At 37.7% G+C, this 27,011-nt stretch overlaps 1 protein-coding gene across 18 annotated transcripts in view; it reads right to left on the bottom strand.

Annotated features, from left to right (window-relative positions):
* The window catches only part of ptprfa (protein tyrosine phosphatase receptor type Fa), a 260,132-nt gene that overhangs the window by 213,573 nt on the left and 19,548 nt on the right, over positions 1–27,011 (bottom strand). The window contains exon 1 of one of the 18 annotated variants that reach the window (XM_056266080.1): positions 5,716–5,865. The exons of the other annotated variants lie outside the window; for them this stretch is intronic. The gene's annotated coding sequence lies outside the window, so the exon portion shown is untranslated. Of the gene's footprint in view, positions 1–5,715; positions 5,866–27,011 lie in introns of those variants that run through there. 18 annotated transcript variants of the gene reach the window in all.

Below are 27,011 nucleotides of genomic sequence, written 5' to 3'. Positions count from 1 at the left end.
ACTACATTTGCATCTCCACAGGGAAATAGCAGCACTCACAAGACTCGCAAAGACTAGTGTTAAAGTTTTAGGTAAGTTTAGTTTATAGTCTTTGGTTCTGTGGGAATTGAATGCCACATCAGAGCAGCATTGCTGTTGTCATGATACTCCTGAGAATACAAAACGCAACACCATCTTTGCAATGTAAACTAGACTATAAATGGTTGAAGCATAGAAGCAAGAGAGCTACAGTATAAGACCAATCACAATTTATTAGTCATACAGAATGCAAATATTTTGAATGCCGAGCATTGTCAATGCAAATAATGGTAGATTTACATACAGTAAATCTAAAATCTGAGTAGGTAGTTGGCATGAAAGACTTTCAGAAAGCTGACATGATATACTTAATCTAAAGCCATTTTAATTATTTTATAATTAGGATGTCATGATAATTGGGGCTTACGTGAATTTTGTGTACGTTTAATGCACTTCACATTGCAGGGCTGTTTTTAAATGAAAAAAGTGAAGGGGAAAAGATGATTAAAAAGGGTGGATAACTTGACCAGACAAGACCTAAATTACACACTTTCCCTTAAACATTCATATGCATTTAACCTACAGTACGACCTTCATGTTGTTAATATTAAAATGTTAGTGTACATATCATGTGCCATCCACCACGGCATTAAATTTACAATAACAAAAAATAGATCTAATTATCTACAAAGTCTGAATGGAGTCTGTACACTAAGCCGTTGAAGCTGAATTAATTGAAAAGTTGAATGCTGGGGTTGATCTGAATGTTTGAGGAAAAACGCTACAGTGGTGCTTTGCGAGCTCTGTAATTACTACAGATATATCATATTTCACAAGAGGGAAAAGTACAGAGCTGCTCACCAATCAAAGTTCTCAGGTCAAAGAAGATCAAAGTTTGCAGATTCACACATCTGCTTTTGAAGTTTTCAAAAGAAGGACAGATGGTTGATTTTCAAGATTGTATCAATGCTTTTAAAGCAACAAACTGAAAATAGCAGCACAGAATAATGCTGTTAAATGCTAGCCGTCTTTAGCTCGGCACACTGCGGCTGTGATAACAGAAGTAACCGACAGAGAGGCAGTTTCAGTGGATGGCACTGTAAATCAGAAATTCAAATGCTAATTAAAATGGGCTTATTTTGAACTCCTCTTCAGAGGTTCATGATGGAGGGACTTTGAATTCTCCATCAAAGAGAGCAATAAACAGCAAATGCAGTCTTTACAAGCCAAACAAATTACTGTCGCCACTGCTCACAGTGGTTTCATTCACATCCAAGTGAGATGAAACGTTCAGAGGAAACCCCCCGGACTCTGTATCTGTTATGTGTCCATCCTCTAATGACATGTATAGGGGAGGTATTCATGAAACAATATTCTTCATTTAGATTTTTTTTTATCCAAAACAACTTATACTGTGAATCTGAGGTCAAGTGCCTTGAACACAGAAAAGTGCTTTGCATAGCTTCAGTAAAAAACGTTCCTTCCTTTTATAGGGTTGGGTTGTTGTTTGGTTCGTTAAACACTGTTAATGTTTATAGGTTCTTCGGATCACCGTAATGTATAAATATAGATCGAAACAGGACAATTGAAGCATCAGGGGTTCTTTGAATCACCTGAATGTAGATGATTTGCTAAAAAACATGGGAATTTAAGTTCTTAAAAAGCACCAGTGTGTAAAATGGTAGCTGACAAAAACCCTTTCAAGATTTTTAGTAGAAACTCTTTGTAAGCTTTATTGTTAAAGGAGAACTAATTTACTCATCCTCATGTTGTTCCCAAACTGAATGCATTCATTTCTTCTTTGAACCTTTTTTAAATGAATAAAAACAACTCTGGACATTTACAAAATGGAAAGAATAACAGAATTTGTTAATTATGAACTGAAACAATTTACAATTTGCAATGGAAAAAATTAGTTAAAGGGATAGTTCACCCAAAAATGAAAATTCTGTCAACATATACATCCAAACCTGTATAAAAAAAAAGTATTTTGCCGAACACAAAAGAAGATATTTTGAAGTAGGGCTGCAACTAATTGATAAAATCACCACTGAATAACACATTAACTGTAAATGGACAAAATGCATCTAAAAATAGTGGAGGAAACAGAGTGAGCTGATAGGTGTGTGATCCAAGCTGCCCAAAACATGAGAATTCTCCATTTTAAGCTTCAAGCTAATGCACAAGCGTAACGTTTAATGCGTGAGATGTGTTTCCTCAGCGCAAAACTTTTATTTTACGGTTATATCCTTATCTGTAAATGTTACAAATTCATGCGAGTATTTCCATTTTGCATGAAGGCTTGTCCTGACTGTCTGTTAAACTTCAAACTTAACTGAACAAGCGCCGGAGGGAGACAATTAATATTCAGCGCAAAAATATGAATTTTGCTGAAATATCTGTTGTTGTTAAATTTAGGTTTAAAAGTCCACATGTAATTCAAGTATTTTAACTGTAAAGGGGCAGCATGTAATTAAATATAAATGTAAGACGTTTCTTACATTTACAGGATAAATAAATGGCATTAAGACTGAATGTGTCTGTTCCTGCAGAACCTTCCTCTAATCTTTTAACACTGAGTTTGTGTTTTTGTTTTTCTCTTTGTTTTTCTTCATTTTTAAATGTAGAGATTTGAACTGTCCTTTTGCTTTATAACTCATTTAATGTATAGCATTATATATAGATATATTCACTATATATGTTTTCATAGCATTCAATATGTTTGTTTGAAGAACAGCATTGGGCAGGAAAGGCCTAGTGTGTTTTGTCAATAAAAAAAGAAAACTTTTATCCGATTAATCAAATAAATCATATCAAATATCATAAAAATCATTAGTTGCAGCCTTATTTTTTTTTTTTTATGTTGGTAACCAAACAGTTGATGTGGACCGTTGTCTTTCATGGTATTATTATTTTTTTCATACTATGGAAGTCAATGGGGCCCATCAACTGTTTAGTTAGTCACATTCTTCAAAATATCTTTTTACCCATAGACCGGATTTTAATTTCACAAATCAATGCTTATGATGTACAGAACGATCACTCTCTTAATAGGCCTGCATGTTTTTTTCTATTTGCATATTTCGGATTAATACTATTCAGAGATATATGGTAAACTCAGTATCTGAAATACAAGTGAAAAAAATATCCATTTCCAAAAATATCTTCATTTGTGTTCCACAGAGGAAAAAGTTTCCCTTTAAGAGTGAATGGAAATGGTTCCATCTTTGAAACCAACAAGCACCAAGTACTTGAACCACACAGCCACAGCAACCCAATGACCAGAGCACATCACAACAGTCATTTAATCCTCATGCGCAAGAGCACCATGACAAGTCAAACAACAAAGATCCCCACAGCAAACAACACTGCATTAGCCACAAACCCCCAATTTAAACTCCTGTGCAGCCCGACTGACATGGGCCATGATGAACGGCCCCTATATACACACACAAACACTTGAATGAATCGTAAAACACACCGCTTAACTTGGCCGGTCGAACCTCTGGAGGGATGAGAGAGGTCACAGATTGTGTTCAAAAGGCCAGCGAGGTCAAGATCCCTATCTATTGCTTTTATTGTTCCATCTGGGGACTAAACAAAGCCACAAACTGCCTCTCCGTACTGATGTCCTCGTGTTGTCCCCCCTCTCTTGAAAGTCTCCTTCTCAGTTATTATGAACGAGAGCGTGTTGGTGGTCCATGTATCAACATGCAAGCCACTGAGAAAGAGCAAAAAGTGAGGAAGCAAGTGAGAGAGAGACCGATATGCTGGCGGCGACTGAATGGATGGCATTGCAGCAGGGCAGGACTGTGGGATTAGACGAGACAATGGTATGCTTGAAAGACGTAAGCCTCTCTGTGTGAAATAGAATCACTCCCTGGGGACAAGTCTGCCTTCCCCGCTGAATAAAGTGAGACAGACAGCCTAGTTCCCTCTGACTTCTCTACAAAAAGACACTTTTGATAACACCATTCAATCACGGCAGAGGAAAAGTTCCCCAGCTCAATCTATACGGCCCTGTTTCATTACATATACAAGTAAAATTCACTTTAAAGAAGGGATCTCAAACTGCTGGCCCGTGAGATTGTTTCATACGTTAGTAGTTTATTCGGCCCACAAATCATATTTCACTTTCTGCATTTTGATTTCACCTTATCCTGTAGTTTTCTTAAAGATTGTTATAATGTGGTCTAATATATATTTATTCACATGACTAATTGCAGGCCTCACACAAATTAAAACGTGCAATTGTAGCCTAGGTGACGACAACAAACAAGCCTGCGGGTTCACTTCTGTCAACAAAAAAAAAAAGAAAAAAAGTTGGTTACGTGTATTCGTTGGCACCACTCCTGTGTGCCAGATTGCTCATTCGTTCATTATTTACTATAGTGAATGCCACATTTATACATATATGGACTATATAAGTGCACTGTATAGAAACAGAAAACAAATTACAGCTTTTGTCTACTGGACAAGTGCGGTACGGATAAATGTGATAAAACTACATCTCTTCTATTATAATCAACAAAACGGTCTCCATAAAATGCCTCTATAACTATATAATCAAAATTAATGTTTGTATTTGTTGTTACTGTTCAACTGGTCGCTGATGAAGAACATCATCTGACAAGTGGCAATTTGATATGAGACCCCTGCTTTTAAGAAAAACTTTAACCACCCTGTGAATAATGAACTTACACACACACACACACACACACATTGTGTTTTCATGTTTTATGGGGACATTCCATAGACATAATGATTTTATACTGTACAAACTGTATATTCTCTCCCCTAAACCTACCCATGACAGAAAACCTTCTGCATTTTTACATTTTCAAAAAACTTTACTTAAATGACCTATAGTTCCTCATGGGGACCAAAAAATGTCCTCACAAAGACACAGATTTCAGATATTTCCATCTTTGTGGGGACATTTTTTGTCCCCATAACATAGCTTACCAGGACCACACACACACACATATATATGACGTAAATTAATCCATACTGTATCACTAATCAAATACATTTGTGACATTGATCAAGTGAAGTCGTCAGATTTCAAAATGCCCTTCGGCGCTTTCTCAAATCATGCCGGAGAACATAATCGTCAGGTTTTGTCCATGCCAACTTGTTAGCAGTGATTTTGTATTAAAGTATAAAATTACCTTATCAAATTAGATAAATATAATGCAACAAAAGCACTTTCACTAGTGGGACTTTTGGACCCCACTGATAATAACAAGTTCATAATTCTTGCACATTACAAACTGCACCAGTTCACATACTCTCTGTAAAATATTTCCAGGAAACACAGGGTGTAGTTTTTCAATATCCCCATAATTCAATCTCAATTATACATTCAACCAGACTAATTAAAAAAAAAATCTTACATAACACCCTCAGAAAAAGTAGCATCTAAGGTGGTCTCAAGTAGATTGAACAGAGATTTACATGTAAGACAGAAAATCAGTCGCCACAGGACAGCTGTGATTCTGCTAATGGTTTCTCCTAAGCCCCTCAGTGTGTTTGTGTACAACAGCAAAGAAAGGTGCACAGAGGAGATGATAAGAAGACCCTCATTTAAGTGCAAATGATGGAATATTATTATGAAACATAAAGGTTGAGCCAAGCAGGTCATGGACACTACCACTACTATCATTAGCAGAAATCCAATGCATGTGCACCACTTACCCATGCGAAGAAAACCATCCAATCAGAGTTTAGGAAATCCCTGCAAAACTAGAGGATCCAAACCCCAGTCCTGAAGAGAAAGGCAACTGCAAGAGTACAGCAAGTGTCTAATCCATATATCAGGCTCTGCGCAGGCGGCGTTACTCTGTGTGTGCTCTTAGCTGGGACAGAAGCGTGAGTGTCTCTGGGGACAGACGCACGCTTTCTGAGACTGTGTGAACAAGACTAATTCAGGCTGAAGCAAAATCCGTCAGGTGTTGAATTACAACAAGGGCTGTGGGAGGGTCTTTTCCCCCCTGGCCAATCAGAGAAGAGGTCTATTGTTTGATTTTGCACAGGTAAATGAGGCGGCCCCTCCTGCTCTTGACTGGCAGCAGACCAACAGGTAACTGAGGGAAGTGTGGACACTGAAACGGGTTGGCTTGTTTTTTATAAAGTAGGTAGACAGACAGACTGGCTGGTAGAAAAGCTGTTGTTGAGATAAAGAACTCTTTAAGTAGAACATGCTGACTGATTCTGAACTCAGCCAGAGTTGTTCGTCTGCCCTGCGAGCTGTCGTAAAGATAACGCTAATAAAACCAACAAAAGGATGTAAAATGGAACACAATGTGTGTCTTAGACTTGGAAAACATCCAAGTTTTAGCATTGACACAAATAAGATTCATGATTAACAAGCACAGACGCAATTGAAATCCCCAGCAGGTAAATTTGCCACTAATGTGTGTAAAGGAATACATTTCCTTTTATTCTGATTAAATATATAAGCTAAACAGCTGGAAAATGCTTTTGCGTGGTAGCAAATATATGCTAGATTGCACGTTTAGAGTCATTATTTAAAAATGTGACAACTCCACAGCTTTCAATTGAGTTCACTAGTTGTTTTCCTACAGAAACAGATCTTGTCACAGTTACCAAATGATGTAGAAAAAATACCACAATGAAGAAAAATATTAAATACAATACAATTGTATTTTATTTTGTGAAAAAGAAGTCCTCACATAGCCTAAGCAATTAGAGAAAACTTACATTTAAAACCAAACACATTTTCTGCTTCAGTGCACATAATGAACACTAAGAAATGTTTTGTTAATGCAATTAAAGAATAGTTGGAGCAAGTTAGCATGTCAGTATGCAAATGTGTGTGTGTGTGTGTGTGTGCCCCAATCACACTTGAAATAGTAGCAAGTATTAAAGAGGATTTTTTTTCACACAACTGCCCAAATGTGTAGCTCTGTTCATTCATTTCAAAAGCTCACCACTAGAGTACTTAAATTTCTAAATAATGTACAATGGCAGCATATTAAGTCTGCATCTCACAGCTCTAACACACAACCCCTGAACCACCTCTCAAACATACATGTTTCCCTAGAGAAACCAATTACTCCTGAACAGGACTGCTGGGTATTCTAGATACAGTGCTTGGACTATTAATTAATGTGTTTTGACTAAGAAAAATGAGGCAGAATTAAATTATAGATCTATCATTTTTCATTAAACTTCAGGTTGATGGAAGGGCTCTTCAAAGCAGGAAAGCTAATGCCAGGGGGGGGAAAATAACCTACAGAAAAAACAAGACTGCATCACCCTCAAAAGCACAGATTTCTGGTCTCTGCATGCATTCAGATTTCATTTAAGCAAGCTTCTGGGCTCAATTTTTCCAAATAAAGGGACGTATAATATCTGAATGAAATGTTACTAAATAAAGATAAAGCGTTAATCCGTTTTCACCAGCTGCCACCCACCGTTCACAGCGTTCAGCAGTACAGTGAGCAATGAGCATGTGGCTGAATCTGTGTGTGCAGGTCCAAACTGAACACTCGCCAAGTAAAATCTGGCTTCGTTGAGTCGCCCAGTAACTTTTTAGGAAGTGCGTGGTATATATATATATAAAATAAAGCAATGTAAGATTGATAGTCTGACCTTTGCCATAACTGATCACACCAAAGTAACGCGAGAAAACTTCAGCGACTGTCACGGTGGGAAACAAAATAAGCGATTGTGATATTTTCATGTTTATTTATGTATTTACTTTTTCGCAAGAGGTTGAATTTCACTGAAAGACTGTATATGAGGCTGTAAGTGTTAAAACTTGTCTGGGGTATTTGCTGCCCACAACAGAAATGTAGATTTGGAAAAGTTAAAAAGTGACATTTAGATTATGCATGTGTCTATTTTTAAAATATGACTATTTCATTTAAGAAGGAAATAACAGTTGAGCTGTAAAAAACATATATTCAAAAATTTCAATATTTATTTCTCATATTACCCAGCAGGTGTGGCAACAACAACAAAAAAACTGTTGTGTGTGTGTGATTGTGAGTGTCACTTGTGTAACATCACTTAGACTGCTGTAGACTACAACTTTGAAAACAAAACTCAATCTATGAAACGAGACACTACAGTTTCAGGGCAGTGCATTGAATCACAAACACACACACACACACACACTCACACAAATGACGAGAATAGGCACAAGTAACATAATGCACACACCGAAACTGAAGCCACGACTCTTGGTTTTTGAATAGTACTGCCACTATGTCACGTAATTCTACAAATTCACAGGCTCGAGTTTCACTTCAAACCTCACACATGCCCACATGAGTTCAAGGAAGATGTTTGTGACACTGCTCTCATCTTCTCTTCATTCTTTCTTTCTTCCTTCAAGCTTTCAATCTAAAGGAATGTCATCTGAGAGGACAATAGCACCTGCTGTTAGCAAAATGTGATTCAATGTTCATCCTTAGGAAAAAATGAGGCAATTGAGCTACAGCTGCCTCTTTTCATTCCAGCATGGTTGGCATCTACTAAAAAATGGTGATATAAGAATTTCCTTCCAGCACATCAGACTTATATAAAGCTACTTTACTGTGGGTTAATTAGCTTGCTAATTGGTAATGTGGGTCTCATGTCATGTAATGTGCATGTGAGCAAGTCTTGCTTGGAATAATGTGGCAATGAATCACACCAGATGAACAAGCCAGGAAATCGCACACATGCAAGTCCTGTGACGGCACTTCTGCAGTGGAGCAAAGTCTCTGGCTATAATCCACCAGTTTTCATGCTTGCTAAATTCTGACAGACTCTTTTCCGAATTAGAAAATTAATGCTGTTTCATTCTCTTGATCCACGAGTGTCTTCTCTGTAATCCTCACACTGAGAAGGATTGCGTTCATGAGAATGACCCAAACCAGGGAGTAATCTGGTTGTCTAAATTGGCAGTCAAATCAAAGTGACAAAGACATCAACAAATCCAGCCAAACCGTCCTCTGGGGCTGCGAGACTTGTGTTTAACGACACTTGAGATATTACATAACTTTTCCTCGGTTATTTTAGGGCGTAACGATCAGTGAATGCAACCCTGACAAAAATGTAGAAACTTAGATTCAAGTGTGAAAATCTCAGTGCAAAATACTTGCAAAAAGACTAAATTAGCAAAATGGTTGTTGTTTTTTCAGTGTGTAACCCAAAATGTTTTAATCTTTTTCAACCTAACACAATATTACAATACCATCAGTTTCAGAAAACAGATCCTAGCATGTGTTGATTGATTTCATGAAATTGTTCAATTATTGTTTATATGATCATACAAGAACAGATGTGCTCAATATGTCAGTGAACACATTCACTGTAATGCTCTGGGAGGTTAGCTTGCAAAAATATGATTGTCGGAGAACACATTTATTTACACTAGGAAAAATGAAAGCTAAGGGGAAAACACCGAGACACAGACGGCTTGTGCCATTTCCACAGTGATCAGCTTCAAGACTTTTCAGTTTAACATACTGAATGTAAAAGCACAGGCCCTCAGTGACATAAACAAAAGGGATCTTGTCTCTGCAAGATATAGGGTGACAGTGGGGTGAGTTCACATCTGTTCTGATATACCGCTCTGGTCCCCAGGGCCAGAGGCTGGAGCAGACAGACACAGTGGCATGAATTCATAATGTTAATCAATGTGAAGGACGGCACACCCCACTGTGTCAGAGCAACAGATTCGCTTGATTTATGCCCATGCAGAGCACAGAGAGGAAGTGCCATTAGCCGACACACAATGCATTAAGATTTCCCTGGTCCTAATTACATGCTCTCTCTCATCCAGCACACACTGGGGTAATTACAGAGCTGCTGGTCATCCGGTGTGCTGTCTGTGCTCTGTCACACTTGTTCAGTCACATGACACTTGTCTTAGGATGAGCGATCTAAGCCTGATCACCTCTGGCATCTGTGCTTGACAAAATAGCAATGCTTTCTTCATTTATGAAAGTGCACATCTTAGTGGAAGTATTATGGTAACCAGTATGAGAGCCAGGGCCATCTCCTATAACCTATCCAAGGATTTTTGAATGTCATCACATTTGAACGCAGAATGCAGACATAGAGTCATGTTTGATTGCTGTTTATATTCCACACTCATATTTCACACCCCAAAGAAAACATCTGTCATGACTTGCACATTTTCTAGCAACTTTTAACTTAATGCCGGGTTCAGACTACACAATATCAACCTGATTTTGGCACAATCCATTTAACTTAAGGTTTCATGGTGGTGCTTTGTAATGATTTGTAAACCATGTTTAATTTTTTTTTCCCAGTCCAATAGGTCAATAGGAGTACAAAAGGTCTTCTGTACACAGCTTTCAAACATGTAAACAACGAAAGAGGGATGATGGTATTGGTGCTTCTGGGTGGCATTAGGCAATGGAGGTTTGTGGAGCTTTGGCAACAATACTCCTGCCTTTATGATGTTTCCTCGAGGGACTACCATGAAGCGATGTGCTTCAGCAATCGGGTGAGTACTGGAATTAGCATTACGCTAACATGCCGCTTCGGTAGCCATTGCTTGGTTACACTCTTGTTTCCGGAAGTCAGTCACTAGTTCAGCCTTTTCGATGGCAACACGCATGTCGTTAAAGATGGCAAACGATGATTGGTCTGGAAGCAATCTGTAGTCTGAAATGTTTCTTGTCTACAACATGACAATAATTTAAGAGTTAAAATCGCATCTGACACACTGACTATTGTAACAGACAAAAATATCTGGCTCCATATATGCGAAATATTCTTCACAGTAAGCCACCAAAAAAAGAACATTTTTGCATAATTGAAAATCTACACATTTACATATGTCTCTAATCTGGCAGATATCATATGAAGCAGCGATTGAAGCAATATCCAATGTCATCTGTCACCTATATGCAAAGACAGCTACAATTTAATTACCATAGGGACAAAAATATATAGCCTACTTTTAATAAAACTAATGCAAATACAGTTTCATGGTTGGTAAGAAATATTTATGGTAAATATCCTTAATCCATTCCTCATTGGTGGGCAAGGCAGAAAGTTAATGTTGGGCCGTGTATACAACGTGGCAAGTCATAAAAGGAAACAGGTAGACTGACTATAATCTAATAATTACATATAAAGCCAAAGTATCATTTAAATACAACCTCAAGCCACAGTCCTCAAAGACACAGAAAGCTTCACAAACCTCCGAAACAAGGTTAAACCCGCCACAGGGAGATGATGTGGTTAGCTCGAAAAAGGCATAATGCACAACAGTGAGCTTCTTGCATATGTAGGAGTTTGGAGTGCATACTGAGTTTGCCATGAAAACAATAGCTGATTTATTAATGCAGACGCAGGAAAGTTGGCAGCATGGAGGATTCATTTACAACATTAACCATTCATTTCTATGATATCTGTCAACTCAAAAAGTCAGGGTCATAAAATGAAGAAAAAGCTGTGATTTTTTTCAATAATAGATGCACAGATCTGCATCTCCGTCAGACAAGCCTCATCATGGAGAACACATATGAGACTATTTGTGAAACCAGGGATTGACATTCACTTTGTTGCTCACCAGCCACTGTGGCTAGAGGTTTTCCAAAGTTATTAGCCATTCAGCATTTCCACTGGCCACAATTTTGAGATTGATCCCATGGCGAAAAACTTATCTCATAATTTGGCAGCTTATTAGGCTGCTGTCACTTTAAGACTGAAAAGAATCAAAATGTAGTGATGTTCTTATAGTGTAGTTTGTCTAAACCAGGTGTGATGCTGCTCACACAATCCCTGGTGCAGTGATAATACAATCTGATGAGTAGCAAGTCCTTTTTCTTCCAAAACCCATTAATTCATGCTAAATCACATGTTCTTCACTCCCAGGCAGTGCAGAGGAAGATTATAAGCTGTGATAGTGGAGAAGAACCCCGCAGCATCCAGACTGCACACTATAGGTGGCCCGTGAGCATCCCGAAGCTCGGGTTTCAGGCCCACTCATTCCCAGCCTGCATGCACAGGCCTGTCCTTAAAGCTCTCCTTATGTACACCACTGGAAGGAATGAGGGTCTATTGATGTCAGCTTACAGAGATACCACTCATCAGGGTGGTGAAGAGTCATGTCCGCCTCTTGTTTTATATTTCAAGTGAAAGGAATTGAAAAACACAGCTATATTTTTCTAAGGGGGCCACCTCGGAAGGGTGAGTAAAGAGAAAGGCATTACAGTGAGGATGTGTGGTGTCATAACACAGAAAAGGTGGTGGTGGTGGTTCACATTTTGCACTGGCAACACAATAGAGCCCAGGTAGGCGGACCCATAAAAAGTGGAAAGACACAAAGCTCCCCTATCAGCACTGTGCCCTTGAGCAAGACACTTAATCAAGATGGCTCCAGGGGGACTGAAGCAGCACGTTGTGCGCTGTACATCGCTTTAGATAAAACTTAAATGACAAGCAACCAAAAATAAAAACGGCCACCTGGAACACGTCCCATACTTCAGCATTATAGGCATTAATAGATACAGAACTCTCTGAAAAACTGAGCACTTTTACTTGTTGTAAAATAGACTGTTTATAAATCTGATTGGATAATACAGATTCAGAATCAGTGTAAAATGGCAGAAATATAGGCTAATGTTTCTAAAAAGTTTGAGTTCGGTAAGTTTTTAAAAAAAATAAGTCATTTATGTTCACCAGGGCTACATCTGTTTGATCAAAAATACAGTAAAAACAGTACTATTGTCGACTATTATTACAATTTAAAATAACTGTTTTTTATTTGAACATATTTTAAAATAATGTATTCCTGTGATCAAAGCTGAATTTTAATGTAGATATTTTGATATTTTGATTAGATTTTGATGCGTCTAGCCACTTACATACAAGAGGTAGTTTACGGTTTTGCAACTTCATTCATTGCAAGTGAATTAATACAGAACTTTGATTATGTGAGGTCAGGCCCTCAAAGGTCTGGGCAAAATTGGCTATTTTACAGCTTGTCGAGGAGAGGTGAGCACTTTCTCTTCTAAGTGACCAGACTTGTAATCATATGGCAATTGACCAAAGGGTAAAAAAAATTGACATGCACTGAAAGACAGACCCAATATAGACCAAAATATCACTAACTCTTTTGACCTCACAGAACACCCTTGCAAACTACTGTACCAAAAAACTTTGTAACTAAAAAATTAAATTGCCCTGGCAGCCACCCACAACACCCTAGTTTTGCACAGGTAAACTCCGCTCACAATTTACTTCAGACAGACAATACAACAAAACTTCATATTACTACTAATAAATGTAATTGTTTGAAGATTGCTGTTTCCTCATATTATAAAACCATGGATCCATGCATTTTACAACAGTTAATAGGTTTTTAAGAAACACCTTTATCAACACTCCTTAGACACAAAGAAACTTTGTCACTTTCATCTTATGGGCTTTTCCCATTCACAAACACTCACACACACACACACACACACACATAGGGTTTTCATGTTTTATGAAGGGATGTGCGCATTGACTAATTTGACGGTGAACGTGATTTCACCAAGTACCACATGTTCCTGTATCAGCATCTTTGTTGATCCTGGATCAACTTTCCAATCAACCAATCAGATTTGAGGGACAAGTTTACAGTTTATGTCAAGTTTAGGCTTAGAATCAGGGTGAAGTACTTAAACATCAGTGTTATTCACCAATCATTACCCTCTGATTTTAGGGAAAAGTTATGGGTAGGGTTAGGTTTAGGGGTAGGGATTGGGTAAGGACTACATTTTGGGACAGAAATGTTGATCCAGGAACATGTCTTACTTGGCAAAATCCCGGTGACCTAATTTGACAGTCGTTTAAATGGATGTTTTGTAACCGACTAGTCGACTAGTCTAAAAGTAAGAAACCCTCTATAGACTTGTGTATACAGTATATGATCCATTTGAGCACTAAATCTATGAATCTATGAAACAGTCAAATCCCATAATAAATGCCGCTAAAAGCCGCACACTTTGCAAATAAAGCTCATTCTGATTCTGAAGCTCAGTTATTTTTTCAGAGTTGAAGTGAATATGCAATGCGCCGTCAGGTGATGGTTGGCCGTTGTCTGTGTGATCTGTGTGATTTGCATGTGCTGACAGATGAAGGGAAAATGTGCTGAATATGGTTACGCGTGGCTCTAGTGGAATTATGCCAGTTTGAAATGGCACATTAAACTTTTCTGTTTTATTTCTAATTCAAAATACACTAGCAACTCACTTTTTAGCGTTCATTTCTGTGCACTCCATGACTGACACAAAGAAAACGCATCTGAGGCAAATAAAAAGATTAGGCCCTACCTCTTAAGGTATAACTTTTCCAAGTGTTTTATTTTAATGTGCTATTTAAAATACTTTTAAGTATAAATGTAACAAAGTTCAAGGCACAGGTAAGAAAGGGGAACCGGTGAGTTTTAAAATAAATAAAACGAAAGTAAACGGCTATCCGACTGCCGCCTATACATAGATAAAACGCAACTTAAATATCCCAGGCCTGGTCTTCTCTCATCTTCCACTGTCGTCACTCCTCCTCTTGTCTTTCAAAGCTCCTGGGACTCCAGACTGGGGCAGCGTTCATTAACGTTCATTAACACTTGCACCACTGGTCTCACTCTCTTCACAGTAAGATTAAAACGACAGTAATTTGAACGATAAAATATTTTTCCCGTGTAATCGACTATTGTTTTCAGTGTCAACTAGTAGCAGCTTTACCGTTTAGCCGACTAGTCTTGCACATTCCATGTTTTATGGGGACACTTCATAGATACAATGATTTTTACACTGTAAATTATATCCACTAACCCTATCCCTAAACCTAGCCTTCACAGAAAACATCACTTAGTATGATTTATAAGATGTTTTCCTCATGGGGACCAAAAAATGTCCACACAAAGGCAACAAAGGGTATACCTGAACCACACACACACACATGAAGACCCTCATTTCATTATTTGCTATTCAAATAACAATGTCAGAGTTTACATAGACTCGCACACCTGTCTAGGCTGAAAGGTCGACAGGGTTTTTGATCCTGTAATGTTGACACAGTTGGAGCTGTCGGCAGGTCCGTCTAGCTTGAATGCCACCAGAGCGAGACTGAGAGAGAGACAACGTTAATGCATGATTCAGTATTTTTACTGAATATCTCAATTAAGCATAAAATTCAGTGTCTGTTAAAGATCTTATGCTAATAACTAAAAAAAAAGGATCTCTCGTTTATATGGAGCTGAATGGATTTCATGCGCCATTTGAACTGTATAACTCAAAGCACCTGTGCTATGTGGGCGTTTGTGTATGTTTATAAGGTTTATTTCAATGTGCACTGTCAAGTTTATTTCCAGATGAACATGTTTGTGGCATCACTGTAGAGGTATGAAAGGATGAGATATTCTTGTTGATAAATACAGGAACTCAAGCAACTGAGATTTTCTGTTGATCACAGTGAGCAGATCTACTAAATCTAATACTAAATAATCATACTAAATAGGGCTGGGTATCGATTCAGATGTTCAAATGCGAATCGATTTCGATTCGCAAGCTCTCAATTCGATTCGATTTTAGATTTCGATTCCCGATTCGATTTTAGATTTCGATTCCCGATTCGATTTTAGATTTTGATTCCAGATTCAATTTTTGATTTCGATTCCCGTTTCGACTCAATGAATAGATGTAATACAAATCCTATATTTATAAAAAAGAACAGTGAACATAAGTTTACAAGTGGTTAATTAATAAAAAGAAATTAACAAACCTGTATATTAAACTCTTTTTATTTTAGGAACACTTGGGTACATTAAAACAGAACTCAACTCTATTTTATGCACTGTAAAAAATGATCGTGATTTTAACGGTAAAAGACCGTTAAAATGGGTTAATTGGTTAACAGAAAGTTTCCTTACTATACGGTAAATATTTGAGATTGCTTGTGATGAGCTTTGATTTATCATGTGACTCTCATCAGTCATCACTACTGTGATGATTGTTGGTTGTCAGTGTATTACAATGGTACAAAACAGATATTAATACTTCAATAAGTTGGTCAATTATAATTATATCAGATAATGAATTACGGTTTATTACTGTAAATTTTAAGTTAAGTCTGTAAAACCAAAAACGTTGATACCGTATTTTTTACGATAAAGTTCTGGTAACCACAGCTGGCAGTTTTTTTCCGTAAAAACAACGAGATTTTTTTTTTTACAGTGTATGCTCATCTAGCTAGTTCTGGCGCTTCGACCAAATAATAAAGCATTTATAAAATATGCATTCTGGAAAGTCTTACAAAATTACATCTTCCCTCGTTGGCTGTCATTACGTATTAAAAGAAGATCCATTTTGAATGTATATATAAGTTAGTCAGTTATAATCATTTTTAAAAAGAAACACAAAACAATCTCAGCTGTAGTCCCATAGGAATGAAATACCACAAAGGAGAGCGCAATTTTTTCTCTTAGAAAACAAAGAATGAGGAGCAAAATGAGACTTGCTGAGACCTCAAAAGCCTCATGAGTCTCATCTAGAATTTCAGATGAAATTTGAACAAATTGTCCAAATTGTACACATTCCGTGTTTCTCATATGGAAGTAAATGCTTAAATGAAATGAGAGTAATAAAAGAGCAACCAATAACACTTTTCCTGTGCGCCAGAACAACTCCACATAAAATTTTCACTCTCATTTGCCATGAACTACTGTAGCTTGTAATGTGAATAATCTGAGAGTCATATTCTCCCAGTTAATTCAACTCTCGTCCCCAGGACAGCAGCAGGGAATCTCTGCTTTAGAGTCAAGACACGGTGCACAAACCCACAGACAATTAACCAGGCCACTTCAATCTCTTCTATTGTCTTTCAAGGGCTGCCCTCAATTATATACACAGAGAAAACTGTGATTATTTTCTCTGTGGTGAGATAAAGTTTCTTCTTTGCGGACGGTCTGGGCTTTATTACGTGCTGCAAGGACTTGTTCAGAATTGACCAGGCAGAGATTTCAATCATGGAGGAACAGGAAACACATATTTTCCTCATTTCCATCAACCATTTACTGATCAGATAAATGGAATTACACATTCAATATGCATCTTTCCAATGATATAATATGTATCAGGCCCAGGCAATTATAGATAGTCTTTAAACTGTAATTTGTATGGATTACTACATCCATCATACTGAGCATGAGCAAGTCATTAAAATGCACTTGATCTCATGTATTTGTCTAATCTTTGTTGTGTGTGGCCTCATAAACACTGACCTTGGGCTGTCAAGGAACGTGCTGCATGTCAGTGATGGTGTTTTTTGGCTTTGGGGTTGTCATGTTAGCATTTGATTTAATTCTTCGGCAGGGTGAGTGACTTATTAGTGATATTTAAACAAATCACTACCCCCAGTATTAAAACTGTGTGGCCCACGCCTTCTGTGCCACTAACAGCTAACTACATTGAAAAGACAAGAATAACAAAGACTTTTTGCCAACAAGCAATGACTTGGCAACTACTCAACCCTAGGAAATGGTTATTGACTTAAATGAGTGTTTCATTGGTCAATGCTGATATCTAGAGAGGGCCCAATGACCTATAATGCATTGATGACATACTGTACACTACTGTTCAAAAGTCTGGAGTTTGGAGAATTTGCTTATGTTTTTTAAAGAAATCTTTGAAATATTTGATTAAAAATACAGTAAAAATGAAAATTTATTACAATTTCTATGTGAATATATGTTAAAATGTAATTTATTCCTGTGATCAAAGCTGAATTTTCAGCATCATTACTCCAGTCTTCAGTGTCACATGATCCTTCAGAAATCCCTCTAATATGATGATTTGCTGCTCAAGAAACATTTATGATTATTATCAATGTTAAAAAGAGTTGTGCTGCTTTCTGTGGGAAACCATGGTACATTTTTTCCAGATTTTTTAATTAATAGAAAGTTCAAACAGCATTTATTTGAATGCATCATTGAATAAAAGCATTAATTACTTAAAAATAAAAAAACGTATTAACCCCAAACATTTGAGCACAACTGTAAGTTAATACAGTTTACCATTTACAATTACTGCAAATGAGAGCAAATACTACAAAATTAAAAATCAATGCTTTTTTACACAATAGTTATGAAAGCCTCCCACAACAACCTTTTTTTTTTCATTTTATTACAAATTCAAATTGCTTTGTTTATATCAAGTGTGAGGAATGACTTGGTCTTCCATCTGTATGCTGGTTATCCATCTCTCCTCCCTTATTCTTAGAGACGTGTGTGTTGTAGTGATGCCACCCACAACTCAAGCATCCCTTACCTATATGCTCCTCTGGGGTGGGAAATGAACTTTACACCTCGAGCCTGCCTGACTAATGGCCTGTCAACACTCTCACTGCGATCAAATAACACGTCTCTCCAACAATAACACAAGGGCTGTCATTATAACAGACCCGGAGCAGACAAGAAGCAAGTGAACAGGACTGAGGGAAGTGGGACAGGGACAGACTCAAAGTCTTCCCTCAGTCTAGCGGAGGGCATGTAGGAAACCTATCATCTAATGTGTCAAACTGTGGCGAGCCCTCCGGCAAACAGCACGGCCAATTAGCTGTAATAACAGGCCTCGCATGCCTTGCCCAATCTTCTCTCATCTCCACACTGTCCGGTCCAAAACCGACACAATGCATTTCAAATGCATTTCACTACTGATTTTGGGGTCTTACTCATCTGGCTGGAGCCACAGGGACAATGTGCACTTAACAGCAACACACATTTACAGACATACACACACACACACACACGAATATGCACACAGCTTTCACTCTCTGTGACATCCCCAGAGAACAACATTATCGCTCAGAGGTCGCTCTTTCATAGCTCTTGACTTGGATGAAAATAATTCAGATGCAGATAAATCTGCAGACTTAATAAAAGGACATTGGTGATATACAGAAATGTCAGATTATTTGGTTTTGGAAGAACATGATGAGAGTCCTTATTAAAATCTCAAACATTCGATTGCAGACTTTTGGATCTTGGAATATGTATTCATATATTGATATATTAGCGGATCTTGAGAAATTGGGAGTATACGTTTTACAAATAAATTTAATTTTTACTTGCCATTTCTTTGCAATTTGTAAAAGGGAAAATTGTTTCAAAGTAAATCCTACACCAATTTGTTTTTGTTTGGTTTTAGACAGACAAGACATTACTGGGGTTTTGTTCTCAAGAGAAAAATTGGGAAACAATCAAGGCACTGAAGAGATTTTGTGTGTAATTTTTTTGTGCAAAGTTTTAGATTCCTACACCAAATATGTTTTCTACAATGACTATGCATCTATAACATGGTTTAGATTACCACTGACAATAATTCCTCGTTCTTGAGTTTGTAAAAACAAACGAGTAACACAAATGCACTTTTCAAAGCAGGATGGTGAATCTAAGAGTTCAAAAGCAGAAATGGGAGTCTCATATTTTTGATGACGCCGGTTATGTGAGGCCGTAGTACAACAGCACGGCTACCAGTTCTATCTATACAAGAAATTAACATGAAATAGTGACAAAGAATGGCCATGATTCAGATTTCCTATTTTATCTGAAATTAACTTTCTTTCTGTGCGTGTGTGGTGGAGGACTTTGCTCTCTGCTTGTAGGAGCTTCTCTCCTCCAGTTTATCCTGAGGGCTGCTCAGTGCAGATCCATCTCTCACATTAATAATGTCCTGACGTGAGGAGAGTACAGCCAAGAACAGCCACGTTACACCAGCACTGCAATTCAGCACAAAGAAGAGATCAGCACACGACACAGACTCATTACACGCTCCCCATCACCACCTAACTAAACACTGCATGCACAGGTGTGCACATGCACAGGGGTCCATGTCCTTTAACAAAGACTCCTTTGCCTGTTCACAATGTTGAGGAACAAAGGAAGTTTGACATGTTGCCGAATTAGAGGAGATCTATGTGCATTCATGGGTTTTAATACCCTCCCAGGATCTGATCTCCTCGTGGTCTGTGTCCATCAGTCTCAAGCCTCACCGATTGAATGACATGCTCAGGTTCCTTCAGACCCGAGGGCAGAGTTTGATTCCTATAGAGTGGTGCTCTGCAGAAAGATGTTTCTCATTTCATGCTTTGTGTGAACAGACCGCTGTATGTTCAACATGCTGCTCACGGAATCAGACCCAGTCCAGCAGCTTGCTAACTGTTGAATATATAAATGTCCAAGCATTTTCTTAAAGGAATAGTTCACCCACAAATTAAAATGATGTCCTTATTTGCTCACTCATCATGATGTTGTGTTTTTAAGAAAAACAACCATGGTTTGAGTGCTTTAACCTCTTTCTTGTCTGATATTAAAGCATGGATATCCCTGAATTGTTTTAATCTCAATGAGAGTAATTGTTTTCTTATCTTTATGACCTTTTAAACACACCAGCTAGATGTTTAAGGTCATTGGATCAGAAACTTTTACTGGTCCCTAGATCCAAGCTGAAGAAAAGGAGTGACCGGGCTTTTGGCCGGCCCTAAATTGTAAAACAGCCTGCCGCTTTCTATCAGAATAATCTCGACAGAATCACTTTTTAAAGCAAAACTAAAATCTCTTTGAGAAGGCTTATAGTCTCTGAGTCAAATGGGGCTAGTCTAAGCATCAGTTATGTGTGTTTGTGTTGTGTTTTACATTGTGTGTTGTACGTATTCTAGTTTTTTTTTTTTTATATTGTTTAGTACAATGATCAACTACTGTTGTATTGTTGTGCTTGATAAATAATTGAGATTACAAATCTGTACAAGGATGAATAAATGTGACAGATTTTCCATTCTGTCATCATTTACTCACCCTTATGTCGTTTCAAACCCATAATACTTTTCTTCAAAACGAAGATATTTTTAATATGTACTGACAGAAACTGACAGATATATTGTAAAATAAAGGGTGAGTGGGATCAAAAACATTGCCTATACACACACACACCAACCACGCAACAGATCACACACACACAACGCACCTGCACCACCCACTCGGCCATGTATCTGACAATCAAACTTTCTGCTCTGGTTTAAAAAAATTATAATAAAAAAGGATAGGAAAATGTATGATGATTTTTTTTTTTATAATAAAAAAATATACATTTTTTATTCTTTATAAAAATAATTTTTAAAACCGATAATTACAATAATATAATTATATATATTTTTTTAATTACACACACACACACACACACACACATATATCTATATATAAAGGGCTATTTTTTTATTAAATGTAATTCTTAAAAAACTTGTTACATTAAACTGTAGATTAGTCTAATTTAAATCTGAAAAATAAGACTCCTCCTTTGCAAACTAGTTGTCAGAGTAGTTCTTAAGACACACTTTTAATATAGTGGCTGTGTTCATGCAACTGGCCACAGATCTGCTTATTAGTCAAACTCTATAATTATTCAATGGAAATGTGTCCTGGAACAGTTGTGTCACCTACACATCCGCAGATTCTGAAAAGCGTGAATTTGTGCATCACTTTCACACTTTTACAGGTATAGGGCCCTATTTTAACGATCTCAGCGCATGGTCTAAAAGCGCACGGCGCAAGTGCACTTAGGGCGTCCGAAACTTTTGCTAGTTTAACGACGGGAAAAATGGTCGGCGCACCCGGCGCATGGTCTAAAAGGATTATCCCTATTCTCTTAATGAGTAATGGGTGTGTTTTGGGCGTAACGTGTAATAAACCAATCAGAGTCTCATCTCCCATTCCCTTTAAAAACCAGTTGCGCTCGCCCCATGGCGGATACGCTATTTACACGGAGAGTTTTGCAAACGGAAAGACTGAACGCTTCTCTAGCGAGGAAACGGATCTGCTCGTGTGCGAGGTTAAAGGTCAAAGCACAAGCAGACCATCTACGAGACAAGCTTCCACCATATCTTTATGTACACAATAATAATTTTTACATTGTAATCCTTTTATTTTTAATATTTGGCTATACCTGTAAAAGTGTGCTACTGTGCGTCCCTGTGTGTGTAATAAGCAGCACGTTGTGGACCCGCCTAACAACGTGACGCATGGCGTGAAAATGAAAACTGCGTCAGACTGAAACTAGCAAAACACACTTGCGTCGCGTCTGGCGCTGCATTGTACGGGTGTGTGATAGGGCACATAATGTGCAACAACAACAAAAATATTTGTCCTGCTTTAGCTAAACCAATATAATATATAAACTAGGGCTGTCAGTTAAACGCGTTATTAACGGCGTTAACGCAAACCCATTTTAACGGCGTTAATTTTTTTATCGTGCGATTAACGGTCTTTTTGGCCTAGCAAACTTTGTAGTTTTTTTCACATGCTTTTGCAACAGGACGCGGCGCTGCGCTATGAAACCCATTTATTTAAATGGCTTGCGCCGCACAAGGATGTTTTGAAAGCGCAAGCGGATCTAGCTAGACCGGAAACAAAACAACAGGCACGACGCCGCACACACTTGTTTAGGCTTGCGAGCCGGCCAAATAGTAGGTTAACGTTACGTTTTGAGTGGATGACGAGTGCGAGACGCCGAAATGGATGCCAATAAGATTCTGAATGGAAAGTTTACTTTTAAAAAGTTTCCAAATGGTTCCATTGACAAGACCAAAGTGATCTGTGTGTTTTGTCGTTGTGATGAGCTATCATCATCGCAGCACGTCCAGTCTGAAATACCACGCACACACACAAACACACACACACACACACACAGCTGATGCCAATTCTCCGCCCCCTCGTCAATATCAGGACCTCGTCAGTATTTCTTTCACCCTTTTATTGATGGACAGTGTTACATTGTGTGAGAGATTATTTGCTCCAAGTGAGAATGTTAGTGTGAAATTGAACAAACACAGTATTGTCAATGTTGTTTTCAATAATAATAAAAAACATTTGCACAAAGCAAGCCAATTCACTTTTCCATGTTGATAAGAGCATTACAATTAGAAAAAAGAATGGGACAAAAAGAAATCAAGAAATCATATTTTAATCGTTTGACAGCACTAATATAAACACAAAATGTTTTAAGCATAAAGCTAGTGTTTTCCCACAGACCAGATAAGACTTTGTATTCAGTGTGTTTGACACTCCTGTGTGTATGCGCTCAAAACTGTTGCTGACACATGGGAAAGCTTCTACACACTCAGTACCACAAAGTGAAACACACACAGTTGGATGCCACACTTCAGTCCAAGGGCTTCTGATCAACAGAGAAAAGAGCCTGATCAAGGCCAAAGCAGCCGGCATCAGATTCATGTGGGTGTAAAGTCAGCCGAGGCTCTTATGAAGGCTGCTGTATCTGTAATGCACCTGTAAGCTGCACCTCTGACAAGACTTCTGTCATTAAATAAATCATTTTGTAGATTTAACAAATGGGAGATGGCGACTGGTGTCGTGAGATACGGTCCATCTGTCTCATGGACCGATGGGGGTCTTAATGTGCTCGTAAGCCCCCGGAGTCGCTCAATCACGTTCCCCCTCCACACAGGGGAAATACTCCCAGTCAACCAGCAGGAGAATAGCGAGCTTACGTATCCCAGCATCCCCTTCCTCCAGCTGTCCTCCAAAGATGTCGTATGTTTCTCCACCCTGTGCTTTACTCTCGCCCCAAAAATACACACATTGAGGAATCTCAAAGCTTTTCTTTTTAACGAAACATGGCATGCAAACTCAGAACAGAGAAGAAAGGTGAATTAAATGGAATTTTTTTTTGTCTGATCGTTTGTTTGTTTTTTGTCCATATAACAAAAGTCATTATGATTCAGTTATGCTTTAGACCCCACTGACTTTCATTGTATGGACAAAAACTCACTGTAAAAAAATATGGTTTTTGAAAATGACCAAAGATTACTGGAGTACGTTTTACAAGAATATTTGTCTTTTTTACTTAAAATTTTACATTTAATTTAATACGTTTCTTTACTAGCAATTTTGGAGTGAAGATTTCTCGGTGTAAATTCTAATCCATTTTTCAGTCCAATTGATAAAATATCTTTTTTTGTGTTCTACAGAAAAAAAGAAGGTCGTCAAAAGAAGGGCAAATAAATGATCACAAAACTTTCATTTTTGGGTGACCTATATCTTTAAAGACCCAAAGATGTTATATTTGATGCAAACTTAATCTTAACAGCTAAAAAAAAATAATAATAATTTTGCAGCTACATTATCAAGGTAACCCCTTGATTCAAAAGAATATTTTAGTGATAGCAATTGAATTTACCTCATGTCTGTCAGTTTTGAGGTCATCTAAAATGCTAGTGCACTTCTAAAAGTTGACAAAACAAACTTTTAACAGATATACACATTTAGAATGTACAGTCTGTCTCTTCCTGGAAAATGGACCAAAAATATTGCAACACATTCTCATCCTTTGGCGTCATATAGGTGACGCCATATGACATTTCGTCGAAATCTTACGCACATGGCATCCTTTAGCGTCAATATAACACGTACTGTTATGGGTAGGTTTAGGTCTGGGGTCGGGTTACGGTTATGACGCCTTGGGATCTGCGTCTCATATTGACGCTAAAGGATGCCATGTGCGAAAGATTTCGCCGAAATGTCCAAAGCGTCACATGTATGACCCCTTGGGATGAGAACGGGCTGAATATTGATGACATCTTATATGCATGGCTGAATACAAAAACAAAAATGAGGAAATATAAGCATTATGGAGCGCTAAACACTGTATGCATGGCTGAATACAAATTTATGATACAATTGTAAAAGAAAATCTCTCTGCTCTCTGAGAGAATCATCCTTCTCTAATTATAAATACCACCAACCACATATCTAAGTTTGCAGGAAACAGATCGAGATACAAAGTCATATGCTAATAATTTGATAGCTGACCATTTGGTCATGTCCATGGGTTTAGAAACACACGGGGGACACGGAGACATGTCACCCGCACTTTTAGTAAAATGTGTCCACTTTTTTTTAGGTACACGTAAAAAGACAAGATAATGCATGACCTGACATTTTTATTTTTATCAAAAATGAGGAAATGTAAGCATTATGGAGCGCTAAACACTGTTATGCAATGTTTCATTCATACTCGAAGCTGGAGGGCGCTCATTGAAAGAAAATCCCAAATGGATTTATAGGGACTTAGGACAAAGGCATCCAGCTATAGCTGAATAAAAAACAGAACCATTTTGATTGATTAAACGTGAAGGCAATAAACACACAATATATGGTTTACAGTATGTTTTTCAAGCCATCTCTTGGTATTTTCACAAAAATAAAGTATATGAATAATGCAGTTCTAATTGACATAATCGTTATTACAGTATTGAATCTATGCAATATATTGTTTGCCTGATTAAAAAGCCTCATCAAGTGTTTTTGGCTTTAACAAACAAACAAACTTTTTTTTTTTTTACATAAATCCATGATGACTTAATGCAGGAGTGTTTGTAATACAAACCAATCCTAAAATTGTCCTTAGGAAAATATAGGAAAAAGTATTATATAATACTAATTATTGGTTATTTTTCAGCTTTGTATTTGACTTCTTAGCTCCTAAAATACAACTTTAGTTAATAGGACAGTATGACACTTGACATTTCTGCCCGCCTCACTTCTAAAATGATGTCTACACCCCTGATCACGTCAACAAACTCCCACTGATGACACTGAGTATCATCACGCTCAGACATCGGCTCAGCTATACTGCAGTATATACTGTACGCTGTACTGTATGTTGTTTAAAAATAGTACTTAAATGAAACAGAACACATAATGACTTTTGTCACATTACCTCAATACATTGCACGTTATTTTATATTACATTTTGTGTTAAATCATGTTTAACGTGGCTATCTGATCAAATAAGCAAAATTGTGGCTGATTTTAACGTCATACTGTAAGTTATAATGGAAGTAAAGCAAGGTCAAGTTATACACATTTGATTGTGGTGCAGATTTGCATTCAGTGTGCTATACTTCACTTCTGGGCAAAATGTAGTAGGTCATCAGTTATTCCATGCGTACAGTATTTATAAAATGTTTACACTATACACTGCAGAAACAGAAGAATGGCAGTATGCAATTCTGAACAAGCCCTTTTATACCACCTGAGTTTTGTGTTTCATGAAGAAATAACATAAACGGAAAAAAAAACTAAAAAGTCGAACCAATTAATTAGGCTTTTAAAAATGTGTGTGTAATCAGTTGATTTTAAGATAAAATAATCTTTAGCTGACAAACATGAGGATTAGGAACATGCAGTGCCACAGCGTGACCCACTCCTCGTTAAGGACAAGTGACATGTTAACGCTTATCTAAATTGCCCCTCATCAGCCACTATTATAAACACGGTAATTAAAATACTTAGGTTTGGAAAAGTAGATGCAGTGTTAAGGTTCCATTTGACATTTCTTTGACTATTTGTATACTTTCCATGTCCTGTCATTGCTTTTATGTGGGCTATCATCAGCAGGTGTGAGTCTGAGAGGTGATGAAATTCAGGAAGGCACAAGGAAACTCCAGTGTGAAATAAAATAAGACTGCACATGTGGTGGACAACATTACCCTCTCATTTCTCAACACATCAACCAGCGTCATGTCATGGAAGAATCCCAGGAAACATAAACTAACAGGTATTGCAGTGAGTATGAGAACGAGAGAATTAACCTGGCCACAGAACCTTCTGGCACATAAGGAGGAAAGGCACTGATTGTTTATGATTTCTTTAATAAAATGTCAATTTTCTTACTGCACCAAATCAGCCTCAGGAGAGATCATGGCCAGAGGTTGCCAAGCTACACGCTAACTCATTAACAGCGGGGATCAAGCGGACATTTCTGTGCTTTCATCTCAAGGCATGCACCACTTCTCTTAGATAAAACACTGCATGACTATTCAGCAAAGGATAAATTAAATCAAAGTTTACAGCTGTTAAGGTTAACTTTAAGTAGTCAACAGATGCTCTCTAGGAGATGTCTACTGGCCATTTTATGGTTTTGTTTACCAGAATGTTTAATTAA

Source organism: Rhinichthys klamathensis, unplaced genomic scaffold (genome assembly GCF_029890125.1).
Source record: "Rhinichthys klamathensis goyatoka isolate OS25496 unplaced genomic scaffold, OSU_Roscu_1.1 h1tg000244l_1, whole genome shotgun sequence".
Taxonomy (NCBI): domain Eukaryota; kingdom Metazoa; phylum Chordata; class Actinopteri; order Cypriniformes; family Leuciscidae; genus Rhinichthys; species Rhinichthys klamathensis.
The sequence above is the reverse complement of the archived record's forward strand: the minus strand, read 5'-3'. Positions and strand labels throughout refer to the sequence as shown.